The following is a 10,740-nucleotide window of genomic DNA, read 5'->3' as shown; positions in this document are numbered from 1 at the left end:
CAGACTCTGGGAAAAGCTGACTAACCTCTTACTAGAATAACACTGCACCAAAATTTCCAGAGATAATTTTTTAATGTTGCTGGGTGGCGACACTAAGGAGGAAACAAGCACACAACCTGAAGAAGAGCCACACGTAGAGGAAAGGTATTTACAGCGTGCATTCCCGTTTTCATAGAATTTTTCTCAAGGCCATGCATAAACAGCAGGATAGAGCATACTGTTTCTCTTCTGTGAGTGCGGAAAACGGAATCTAGCAGAACCACCATACTGGTGAGCGGCCTATGCCAGAAGGCCAATACGAAGGAAATGATTCTCTCAATTGTATCTGAGCACCTTGGCTGATGTTGAACCACAGGAAAGGTTCAAAGAAGCTCAGTCAAATATAAAAGACATGAAATACAATGGCAGAGTGCATCCCCAAATTATCATTTGTAGTTTGAGTCCAAGCAAGACAATTATCTGCTAAAACAAAAGAAGCATTCATGTGTGAAAAATAAGTTTACATTTTCCATGTTTCAGAGTTTGCAAGGCATGTGATATGATCCCAAAATAATCACCCAACATATTAAGAAACAGGAGACATCATTTTTTTCCTCAATGCAGAACAAAAGCATCTGAGCACCAGCTCAAGCTGATATAAAGGATAGAATTTCCAGACACTTTTGGAATAACTTTTCTAACTATTTTCAATGAAGAAGAACATCAAGCAAATAAAAAAGGCCTCAGGGGAAAAATGGAGGCAAAACAATGCCAAATGGAATTGTTGAAAATGCAATATCTGAAACTGAATTCACTCACCATACTTAAAAGCAGAGTGGAGATGACAAAAGCAGGATTTATTTAAGTAGAAGATGGACAAATGTAAAAGAATACAGAGAAAATATCATAGATAAGAAGATGAAAAAAACCTCCTCAGTGATCTGCTCAAGAATGTCCAGGATTATTGTGCCATGTTGGCTAATGTTGTGGTTGATAGGATTCTTAGCTGCATGGGCCTGGGAGGTACTTCCTGACTTTGGAAGCTGGCATGGTACCTGCTGGGACTAATATTTTTGTAACAACAATTAAAGAAAAAGAGACCATGGAGATGAAAGAGCAAAGGAGGTACATGGGAGGAGTAAGAGGAAGAAAATGGAAGGAAGAGAAGATGGCATTATATTATTACCTTAAAAGAGTAAATAAAGCATCTATTTTAAAGAATAGAGGGAAGAAAGTAGACAGAAGTTCTGAAACAATGAAACAAATCATCAACCTAAACTTCTCCAGAGAAATTGTTCTTTAAGCCAAAAAGAAAGTAACAGAAGCTTCAAATGGAAGAAAAACTAACATTTATTTTTAACCAACAGAACTCCTTAGGAGAAATAAGTAAGTTCCCCAAGTAGAGCGAAAATGACCAGATAGAAACAGGTTATCAAAATAGAATGAAAAGTGTTGGATATTATAAACATCATGTCATATTAGACATATTTTCATTCATATGATCATTAAAGTAAAAGTTATAACATTGCCATATATTATTAATAACATAATAATGCTATAGTAATGACGATGTTAATAATAATAGTAATATGAAACAGGAATAGGCAATTTTGTTGTAAAAGGGACTACGTAGCGTTTCAGATTCCGAAAATTGTGTGGTGTCATTCTCATATTTATTCTCTTTGAGTGGACATAAAGGGGGTGGTAGACGTGGTAGTGGTGACAGTGGAGGTTGTAATGGCGATTGAGGTTGTGGGGGCAGTTGTTTTAGTCAGCTATCATGTAGCAAAGGTTGCCCTTTAACTTTTTTTGTAGCTGAGATGATCACTGAACTGCTGATCTTACTGTCTCTGTGTTCCGAATGCTAGGATTAGAAGTATCTACACACCACTTCACTCAGCTAAAGCATCTATTTCTTTTTCTCCTGGTGGTGGGATCTTAACCCAAAGGCAACACATGTTAGATACGATCTCTACTACTAAGATATGCCCCAAGCCCTTTGTTTCTTTGTTTCTTTAAATAGCATTTGTAGCTTATGAACCACACAAAAACAACCTGCCAGAGTTGCAAGAAAAATTTTGATTTATATATATGTGTGTGTGTGTGTGTATTATATGTACTTTTCTTGTTTTTGATTTTTTTTGAGTTCTGGTTATTAGCCTTCTGTCACGTGCAAGCTTCTCTCCCATCCTGTCTTCTTCCACTTCAAATTCTTTCTTTAGCTGTGCAGAAATTTTTTAGTCTTTTGATGTCCCTCTTGTCAGTGGATGGCCTTACTTCTTGGGCAGATGGAGTCCTATTCAGAAAGTCCTTTCCTACACTTATCTCATATAGTGCACTGCCTATGTTTTTCCTACACCTATATTGTGTAGGGCACTGCCTATGTTCTTCTCTAGCAGTGTTTTAGGTTACACGTTTATCTTCGATCCATTTCGGCATTAGTCTTTGTGCAAGGTGATACATATGGGTTCAATGTCTTTTTTCTGCCCTTGAACACCCTGCTGCCCCTGCCCCATTTACTGGAGATGATTTCTTTCCCCCAGTTTATGTTTTCAAGCATCTTTGTCAAATATTAAGTTGCTCACGTTACGTGTGCTCACATTTAGATCTTTGGTTTCTGTTCCTATGGTTTACAAGCCTGTTTTTGTTCCAATACCATACTGCTTTTATTACTATGGTGCTGTAATATTTCTTAACATCTGGAATTGTCACACTTCCAACATCATTCTTTTAGCTAAGATTTTTTTTGACTTATTTTATTGTTGTTATTGTTACATACTTTTTTTTTTACTGTGAGAAATGAGATGGCAGTTTCCACTGGGATTGCACCGAATCGGTAAATCACTGGGTTAATGGTCATCCTCACAATATTAGTTCTACCAATTCATGAGGCATGGGATGGCTTTCTATTTTCTAGTCACTTTCCTATTTCTTTCTTCAGATGTTTAAAATTTTCATTATAAAAGTCATTTACTTCTCTTGTTAGGTTTATTTCCAGATATATTTTTTGAGGCTATTGTGAGTAGGAGTGTCCATAACTTCTCTCTCTGTAGTTTTGTTGGTACATAGAAAATCTATTGACTTGAGCTGACACATTGCTAAATTTGTTTATCATTTCTAGAAGTTTTCTGGTAGAATCGTGGGAGTTCCTTATATATAATAGCATGCTATTTGCAATTAGGGGTAGTTTGACTTCTTTCGTTATTTGTATCCCTTTCATTTTTTTCTCTTGCCTTATTGAGCCACTTAGCATTTTGAGCACACTATTAAAAAGGAGTGAGGAAGGTGGACAGCCCCATCTCAGTCCTGACTGCTTCAGTGGGACAGCTTCAAGTTTTCCTCTATTTTGGTTGATGTTGCTGTAGGTTCCTCAGAAATAGTTTTTATTATGTTGTGGCGTATTCCCTCCAGTCCTGCATCATCTAGGATTTGTATGATGAAGGCACATTAGATATAACCAAAGGCTTTTTTCTGCATCTATTCTTCAGGTAGAGAAGTTCAACTATATTTCAAACTCAACAACTGAACTTCTGTAAAGAATGCTTTAGATTTGTTCTCCAATGTATTCAGGCTGTTTTTTCAATGGGAAGAAGTAGACACTCATTGCAATTTTCTCAGTGGGTTAACAATATGTAATAAAAAGTGAAATAGTGAGGTAACAGATACAGAAAGACAATTATGACATGTGCTCACTCATAAGTGGTTTTTTAAACATAAAGCAAAGAAAACCAGCCTACAAACCACAATCCCAGAGAACCTAGACAACAATGAGGACACCAAGCGAGACAGACATAGATCTAATCTACATGGGAAGTAGAAAAATACAAGATCTCCTGAGTAAATTGCGAGCATGGGGACCTTGGGGGAGGGTTAAAGCGGGGAGGAGAGAGGCAGGTAGGGGAGCATAGAAAAATGTAGAGCTCAATAAAAATCGAAAAAAGAAAAAGTGAAATAGGAAATTGTTAACCTATGTAAAAGTATGTCATATCTCAGGGCTTATCCTGCCCCATTATAACCCAACTAAGGGCACTTCACCCTCTGCTGTACTTTAATGATTAAAACTTTTGGAATTTCAAATGGCTATTGTACATGCATTTCCCAATATAGTTGAACCCAAGAAGTTTATGGGGTCCTAAGGGATTACAGCTGCAGTCTCACAGGAGACTGTACCTTTATGCACACCCATGTGCACGTGCGTGCGTGCACACACACACACACACACACCAAGCTCTAGACATATGTCATATATATAGGAGTATATATATATATATGTCATATATATACCCTCCTAATTTCCTTATACTTAATAAAATGTTTATAAACACAATTACCACTCCAGTTACATGCTCTCAGTGAATCGTAAAAGAAATGAGTTCAGTTTTAATTACAGCCAGTCCCATTTAGTGAACACTTGAATGAGGTACTGCTGGGCATTGTTTTAGTTTATTCCCCAAGCCTCTCTGTTACATAAGTATTGCTATAACCACATTCATTTTCCTGGTGAAAAGCTGAGATCTGTAACTTCTGTTTGAATTCACACAATTAGAAGTCACAATGAGAGGATTTCAACCGAGAATTGTCTGACAACAATGAGCTCGCATCCAAATGTTGAAACCACGCGGCTTCTTTTCTAAGTGTTTATCATGTCCATAGCCTGGGCTTTTTACAAAAGGAACAGAATTCATAAGTGAGCTCCTGACATTTTATAGTCAAAACCATACAATTCACTTCTCTATGACATTTGGAGGAAAGGCGTATGATCACACTTAGGAAATTGCTTCAAAGGAAGCAAGTGGGATGACTCACTTGAAGAATCTAGTTATCAAAATGTTTACCTGGATAGTATTTGTAGTCATTGGAGAGCAGGCAAGGGGAACAATAAGTTATGTCCCCAGCATTTGGTCCCTTGGGTTTGTAAAGGACAAGAACCTTTTGGAAATGGGATTTATAGGCATTAAATGTCGTCATTGCAAGGCTTGCTTTCTTAGTCAAGGGTCTGACTACTGCCGGAAATACTTCTGACCTTCAAGTAAAAGTCTTAATAAGAACATTGTATGACTTTCAGAACCAAATTGAGACTTGATTTCTTTGTGGGACCTATGTGGGGATGACTCAGTTTCAAGTTTTAAAAGCTGTGCTTAACTTAACAAGCAAGATATCACTCTTTAGAGGAAGAGACCTTTTGGTTTTTGCCACCACTGGGAAGACTTTCTCCCAGATTTCTTATATCACAGATGACTATTCCGATGAACCCTATTGATCCGGGTATTTAACATCAATATATTCACATTCAGAGATAACAGGAACTTTGTTGTCAGGAAAGCTTCTTATTGACTGCTGTTATCTGGTCAGATTTCACTAGGCCAAGCACAGGAAGTTGTAGATCCTACCACTGCCCGGATATTGGACTTTCTCCCACCCTCTGCCTGGGAACTGCCAGCTAGCTGACTTATTGCTGTCAGAGAATTATGCAGTGTGTCTGGGCTTTGGGGTTATCAGATCAGCACAGGCCTTGGTGAGTAAAGTTTATTTTTCTCCTAGTCAAAGAATTATAAAGTCAGAATCATAAGTCTGTAATAACTTAAAAGGTCATTTTGTCTAACTTTCAGTTAAAACTGATGTCATTTAAGCAGTATATTGAGGCTCCTGTAACAATAGTAAGTTAAAAATAAATCTGACTGTTTACTGTATACCAAAATAGCATTTATGCATGATCTCATTTAATATTCATAACATCACTCTGAGTTAGAAATTGTTTTAAAAAATGGTAGATCTTTATTCGAGAGATTAAATGGCTGGATCAAAAGATTACTTGGTAGTAACAACACTCAGACCCAGGTATGTCTGCAAAACCCATCCCTTTACATGTCCTATTGTTTTTCATAATTCAAATATGTAGGATAATTCTAAGCTCAGATATTCCACTTTGGTTTCTTTTATAACTTTCCGTTTATTTATTCTTTGTGTCTTTTACATTACGCATCTTGATCCTATTCATTTCCTGTCCCTGCATATCAGCGTTCTGTCCTTGCAGCCTGCCACCCACAGATAAAATTCAAGCGAGAAAAGAAAAAAAAAGGGGGGAAAGATCTCCATGGGAGCTGTGGTGTGACATAGTGAGTCACTCAGTAAACCCTTTTGTCTGTATAGCTTTACTCTCAAGTGTTCATTGCAAAGAGTCATTGGTCTGGTTCAAAACTTCCAACTACCCAGGCCCAGAACAAGAATTATGGGCTATCCCACTCTAATGTCCACCCCATCTGTAATCTGCTGGAGCACAAGAAGGGACTGGTCCTGCAGACCCAAAGGTGCAGGAATTCTGCAACACAGGACAATGGCAGGATAATCAAGAGGAGTTCCAGTGAGGGCCCAGCATTTACTTTGACTTCTAAATAGCCATCTCATCCTTCTCTAGCCATATCAATGCAGGATTCAGAAAATTTGGTTGACTCTATCTTCCTTTCCATCATTTTCTCCCAAATTACCACAAAACTACTTTTTAAAAAAATATTTATTCTCCAGCCTATCATAAGAAAACACAGTTAGCTAGCAGAAACATAAATCTGGCCATTAAATCCAGGAACTCTGAAATATGAAAAACCTCTCACAAACAATACAGGAAATTTGGAACTGCAAATAGAATAGTTATAATTATAAAGAAATACATCGGAAAGGAACAAAGGAGTCTCTGATCAAACTGCATCTTTTTTTTTTTTTGACTGAGTTCTATAGTATGGGGTGGCAAAGCTGGATATTGGGTTTGTTTGAACTTCCATGTCTTCAGGATTCATCTTTCCTACCTTTCCTTCCTTTTCTCAGGCAGGTTCATTGTCTTACCTCTATTTCGGGTTCCTTTAAATAGATCTACATATTAGTTTTCCTAGATTTATTGAAAGCCGTTTTTGTTTTCAATATTATTCTAAGGACTGGATACATATACAAGAAATGCACGGTCTCTACCAAAACCTAACAGCTAAATGCATCTCTAAACTAACAGTGGCAATTTAATAAAGAGTGCTTTAGTAAAAATATGCACAGAATGCTTTAAAACATAGCAGTTAGCAGCATCACACACATTACCAGGTACTCAATATCCGCCCATTAAATTTAATTTACTCAAGGAGAGGAAGGGTTTAACTCCATAAGAAGTTGAAAATGAAATAAGGTTTTGAAGTGTGGGGGAGATATAATCAAAACACAAAATTACTCTGGTAGAAATGTCTATCTAACACAGAATAATGGGGCAAAAAGGAGTCCACGTGAAAGACAAACAGAAGACTTTGACAATGGGGGAGTTGATAAGGTGAAAACAGAATCCATATTAAAGAGTCATTGCGTGCTATACAGAATAGCCAATTTTTTAAAATCAGCCTGCATGTTCAGTAGCTGATGAAAGAATAAAGAAAATGTGGCTCATATATATTATAACTTTTTATTTGGGCATACAGAAGGAAAAACTATCGTTTACTGGAAAGTGAGTGGGACTGACATCTTCATGTCAAGCAAAGTAAACCAGACATAGTCAAGTATCTCTTATTTTCTCATTTTTTGAATCTGAGACTATATAGTCACATAAAATTATGCATATGTACACACACATACACACAGGTTCAGGGAAGTAGGGACACTAGGAAAGGGGGAGGAAGAGAAAAGGGTCTATGTCAAGGGGTGAATGTGGTCAAAGTGCATTACCTACTTGCCTGAAAACGCCTCTATATAATTCAACCTTATTTTTAACAGTGTTGGGTATTTTGTTACCCTGACCTGCGGGATATGAATGGGGGTCCCTGATAAACCTAGTGGAGAAGAATGAAAGGAGACAAGAGACATGAGAAATGACGGCAAGACAGGATTTCTGATCAAGCCGTTCTGTTTATGATTTCCCCAGAAGCTGTTATATAGCAAATGGGCAAAAGGGTGGAAGGGAAAGGTGTCAGGGGGAAGGGAAGGGTGTCAGGAAGCTCAGGTCTGCTGGAACTCAGGTCTGGAGATATCCCTAGCTGATAAGTAAATACTGAGGGTCTGTAATTGTTGACTAACCAAGGAGAATGCTAATAGGTTTCAGAGCCTGGTGCCTGCAGATCTCTGCTAGGAGATAAGATGCCAGTTTGATTTCCTAGACCCTGCAGAGGGGATAGAGGTAAATATTTTTCTTAACTTATAAGCTTAAGATGGCTGTAACCAAAATGCAGATCTCAAAATACAGATCTTTGCTCCAGCATTTTGTCTCCATGAATGTCTACTCATCCTATATGTACCTAGTATGGGATAAGGCCTGAAAAGGACATCAGATGGTTAAAAGCTGCCATATGGATACTGGAAACCAAACACAGGTCTTTTGGAAGAGCAGCAATTGCTCTTAACTCCTGAATCATCTCTCCAGCCCCATCAATGCTATCTTAATGAATATACATCAATGAAGGAGAGACAGTAAAGTGAAAATCAGTGTATTTAGTTACTGTCGGGGAAATCACAGTAAGGAAGGATAGTGACTAAATTTCTCAGTATGCATTATTATGAAAACTTAAGTGTCTTTAGCAGGAGTACAGGAGGAAATAATGACATTTTAAAGTGGAATGGAATAGTTACAGATACATTTTAATTTTTTTTTAAGTTAGCAAAGCATGGCAGCTCATCCTGTAGTCATAGCACTCAAGAAGCTGAGGCAGAAGAATTGTCATGAGTTTGAGACCAGCCTGGGCTACATAATGAATGTCTGATCATCCAGAACTACATAGTGAGTCCCTATCGCTCAAATAAACAAAAAAGCAATATTTTAAAAAAGATTTCTTACAGTTTAGGGTTCAGGGAACCATACAATCACGCTATTCCTAAAGATTTCTTGCTATCCATTTCAGGAATTATTGGTATGAAGAACTGGATAGACTCATAAGGTCAGAAATGAGCATCTGCATAAAGAATGATGTTATAGAAATTAGTAAGGGTATAGAAAACACAACAGTGATCATTGGGATTTTTCACAATTACTCCATTCCATATCCTTTCATATATGAGACAGCAGTACCACATGACTGCTGTAGCCTGCTCTGTGTCAGGAAATCAAAAGGCCCTGTCACTTCCAGACAGGAGCTTAAAGGGCAGTACAGATTTCACTAAGCTTCTCTTGCACTGCCTCTTTCATCAATGATGCACATGTCAAGTCGAATCTCCCATCAGGCTTGGTGCCTGGCTGACTGCAAGGCACAGAGCCCCATTGCTTATGGATATGTACCATGAGTGAAAAATAAAGCTGTGCTGTTTCAGGCCACTCAAAATTTGATGTTTTAAACGCCAATAAAACTTCATATATATATATATATATATATATATATATGTATATATATATATATAGTTAGAAGATGGACATGAGGAAGGAGACAAGAGAAACTGCCTTGGAGATGATGCAGAGACCTGCATCAAACTTTGGTGACCTAACCATAGATGTGAAAAATATAATAAAGGAATATAATCAGGTACATGAGGAAGAAATCCAAATAAAATGATTCTTAGAAGCTGAAATACAATTTCAAGAAATCAGAGTCAGAAGTCACGTTACAGCAAAGAAAGAATACTGGATTTGCTCATTAGTAACCCATTGGGTCAGTTTCTAATAAGCTCGATTGAGTGATGGAGACATAAGCAGTGGGTTGAGGTAGCAGGGAATGTGGAAGTGCAGGGAATTAATAAAGAAGGCAGCATTTAGAAATCTGGGGGAGGAGGAGGGACTGCTTAAGCACTCACTGCCCCTCTTTCTGTCCCTTGGCTCACTTTATTCCTCTCTAGTCCTCTGGCTTTTCTCCATACTTAGCTCCTTTAGTATGCCACTTCTCTCTCCTACTATCTTGAGATATACACCTATCTTCCTGTATACCCTTCATTCTTATAATGATGGCATCATATAGACTATCCCAAGTTAATTCAGTCTGTGCTTCTAGACCACAGATTAGGATAGAGTTGGATGTTTTATCAATGAGCCTACTAATACATGAAACAACCTATGTCATCATTATAAGATAACAAGTTTTACTTAGAAAAATTTGACCTCCTAATGAGCACAGCTTTGCCATTTTCTAACTTTCTTCCAACTATATCTTGACTCTTTTATACCACACCCAAAATATCACTTTATTCTATAGCCCAACTAGATATTCATGTTCTCGTCTGCCTACTTTGATTTATTGTACATACACTGTTACCTCACAGTTTTCATTATCTCCATTTAACAAACACGAAAGCTGGGCCTGATGGTGCACATCCTTAATCCCAGGACTGGAGAGGCAGAAACAAGCACATCACTGTGAATTTGAGGACAGCCTGGTCTACACTGAGTTCTAGGCCATCCGGAACTGCGTAAATGAAGCTTTTCCTCCCTCTCTTCTCCCCCCTCTCTACCTGCCCACCTTGTGTGTGTCAGTACTCAGAAAATCTGCTTATGCAGAACACCATATTTTTAACCCTAAAAAGAACATAGTTTCATATGCATTTAAAATTACTATAGGGTATGTGAAGGCAAGAGCTTTAAGTGCGGAGGTGTGGGAGATGTGGAGCTATAAGGGGCTAAGTGTGTGCGAGGATGGGAGGCGGCTTTGGGGACATGTGTGGTGGAAAGTTTTCGTCAACTTAAAAGAAGAAACATGTTTATGATAAAAATAGGATGATCAAAAAAAGAGGGTGATCCTTTTTAAAAGCACTTTTTCTTTGCAAGAGAAATTATTTTTCAATTTCAGCTGCTTTTTTAAAATTTTTGTATGGGCCCTGGCT

Source organism: Alexandromys fortis, unplaced genomic scaffold (assembly GCF_014885135.2).
Source record: "Alexandromys fortis isolate MF-2015 unplaced genomic scaffold, M_Fortis_MF-2015_v1.1 scaffold_314, whole genome shotgun sequence".
NCBI classification, from domain to species: Eukaryota; Metazoa; Chordata; class Mammalia; order Rodentia; family Cricetidae; genus Alexandromys; species Alexandromys fortis.
Note: the sequence above shows the minus strand (reverse complement) of the source record.